This window comes from Mesoplodon mirus, assembly GCF_964341445.2.
Source record: "Mesoplodon mirus genome assembly, chromosome: 15".
Classification (NCBI taxonomy): Eukaryota; Metazoa; Chordata; class Mammalia; order Artiodactyla; family Ziphiidae; genus Mesoplodon; species Mesoplodon mirus.
The window spans coordinates 35,435,890-35,439,008 of record NC_138991.1 but is presented as its reverse complement, the minus strand read 5'-3'; positions in this window follow the sequence as shown (position 1 = coordinate 35,439,008).

Here is a 3,119-nt window from a genome sequence, read left to right as displayed (position 1 = left end):
ATTTCTGAAGGAAACTGACACCTTCAGGGCCATAAAATACCCAGCTTTCCATTTTGATGGGGCAGGCACAAGTGTGGACCCTCATCCTCCCCCAGCATACATACCTCAGTTCTATGGCAGTGACCTCCTTGGAGCAAGGTCAGCCTTATGTCTGGAGGCAGGACACAGCATTTGCCACTTCTTGGTCTGGCTGGTGGGTGGCTGCAGAAGGGAAAACCCACCCCATGTGGTCAGGCCTGGGCGCCCTCCCAGGGAGACCCTGCACCCTTGGTTTACCCTGGAACCCTGTTTCCAGGTCACCCTTGGTCAAGTGCAAGGGCCCAGATCTAGCCTCAGTGTGGATCTGCCTCTGGGTCGAGGGCCCCCTCCCAGAAGAGTGCACTGATGGCAGTGGCTTGCCTCTCCACGGCTCTGAGTGCTTTATCTTGGAGATTTTTGGGTAGCCGAAAGCATCCTTCTGTGGCTTATGGAGGGGGACATCTAACCCGACCTCTTACCTGAAGGAGAGCTGGGAGATGGACAGAAAAGGTTTGGATGGTGTAGTCCCGGGCTAGAGAGAGACCAACAGTCCTTTGGAGCTTCTTGATGAAGACAGCAGACGTCTCTTCCTTCTCTTTAGGCATGGGGTTGGAGCTCGTGTTCTCCACAGCCCCCTTCAGGTGGAGCCATCCAAGTGGGTCCAGTAAGGGCTGTACTGTCCTCCAAAGCCTCAAGCCAGAGATTCCCTTGCACCTCCCCCATCCTCCCCCCTCCCCACTTCCATCAGTCTATGGATGATCTTTCCTCCATCACTGGTCTCCTCCTTACCCTCTTCTATCCTGGTCCAGCTCATCACCCCTCACCCATCACCGCAGACTCCCTGGCCTCATTTTTGCCCCTTCCAATCCATCCTCTCCTCATCCTTGGGTCCCAGGGTGATCCGTCTCAAATGGAAAACTGACCATCTCAGCCCCCATTTCAAACTGGCTCTGGTCCCCAAAAACCCTCCATTTCTGGCCTGGCACTCAAGGCCCTCTCAACCCAGCTGGTCTCATCTCCCACTCCATGCCCTCCCAGTCACCAGGGCACGTCCTCTGTGTGGTCCCAGCGCACAGCTCATCTCTCTGGCCATCCACCCACCTACCCCATGGGCCTGGCCATGCACCAAGCAGGCATCTGAAATGCTTGCTGAGCAGGAAAATCTTGAGAATGTCGCCACCATCTGTGCAATTGCTATGGCTTCCCCAGAGTCCCACCAAGTCTGGGCTTTCTGGAAGCACCCCAGGGTCTCACCCTGGGGGCCACACTGTGGAGACAGTGCTTCTTTTCATTTGACCTCTTGTTGCTGGGCCTCTGTGCCACAGCCCTTGGAGAGCCCTCGGAGATGGCCATCATCTTTTCCACCATTCTCCCCTGAATCCACTTTAACCTGGGAACACCTTAGGAACAGTGCCTGACTGCCATCCTCAGAGTGAGCACAGACCCTTTCCCACTTTCTCATGCTCTGGGTCCCTGGTTCAGCCTCCAGTGCCTTTTGCTTACTCCTGGGCCCAGATTCCTGCCTTGAGCTCTCAGCAGGTAAAGTGGCCTCCAAGGTGGTCGACTGTGTCAGGAGGGAGAGACAGGAGGGCTGAAGAACAGCAGATCCTGTGTTCAAGTCTCAACTCCACCCCTGAGGCCACTGAACCCTTCCACTGAGGGAGCAAGGATGAAGCCCCAGGCTTGGGGGTGATGTCTGGGGCTCAGCTGTCTTGCCACTGGGGAGACTCCCTCTGCCGGAGAGGCAGAAGGCAGCCAAACAGAGCTCTCACCAGCCCCCTGTCCTCTGCCCAGCCTGAGCCTCACCCCCACAACTCCCTAGGGGGATGGGGGCTTGCACTTGGCCTGGTATAGACCCCAAACCACCACAGCACATGGGCAACAGCACGGAGCAGCTCCAGCCGCAAGGATGGAGATGCCAGAAGCTGAGGTACGGGCTCTTCTGAGCACCAGCCTTGTACTCCCTCACTGTGATGGCAACAGGAGTGCTGCTCGGTCACTTCCTGGTCATTTAGTGAGTCGGGACTGGGTAACTCAAGCAGAAAAGCTCTGGGAGCCCCCCAGGGGTGCTGGTGCCCCTCATATGGGGAAGGGCTTGCAGGTGCTGCAATAGCAGTCCCAGGAGGATTAACTGTCTGGGGCTCTGAAATGCATGCCATGGATGCAAGCCCTGCAAGGGCGCTCCTGGGCAGAGGGACTATGGGTCCATGGACCCAGGCGGGGAGGCAGAGTTTGGACTTGGGGAGGGGGAGGGCGCTTTGGCGCAGCAGGAACAAGATCCTTCTCAGACGGACCACTGCCTGGGGGCTGGGGTGCTGGGACCTCGAGCAGGCTGTGTCTCCAGGTGGGAGCCACAGCTGGACCTCCACCTGCAGGGAGGCAAGGGGTTGGGGTGGGGACTGGGTGGAGGGGTGGGAGGACCCTCTAGGCCACTTGCAAGTTGGAATCTAGGTCAAGGGTGAGAAGCCCGGCCTCTTCCACTACCCAATCCCCCAGTGGGCTCATGTGGAAAAATCCTGTCCACACTGCCAGGACCTCAATGACGAACCCAAGGACACAGTTATTCTCTCCTCACCAGGGTCCAGCTCCTCACGCTGGCATTCAAGGCCCCCATACCTGGCCTCGCTCCCATCCTTCACTGTGTCCCAGGATGAGCCCTCCTTTCTCATCTTTCCTCTACCCTCCCCCACCCCTCATTCTTGCCCCCAAAGCCTCTGCTCAGTTATCCCTCCCCCCTTACCTCTCTCACAGCTCCGCCAAAGCCCCCTCCCCAATCCCTGTGGGCCTCTTGGGCCCAGCGCTTTATCTCTGCACCTCATTCAGGACTGCCGGTTGTCGCCTGGTTTCACTCGCCCAACGGGGTGCCGGGTCCCCAAGACAGACCTGGGTGGGGGCCGGGCAGGCGCCAGGCCACGGTGGGCTCAACAGGGGGCCCGTGTGTGGCTCTCCCTCCTCCCTGGCAGGCCCAGGAGGAGCCGTGCCTGAGGCCAAGGCAGGAGAAAGGACGACGGAGAGCCAGGTGCAGTCCCTAAAACAGGCTCTTTAATAACATTATGTCTTCACTGAAGAGCTTCGCTTTTCCCACCCAGCGCTGGGCGGGA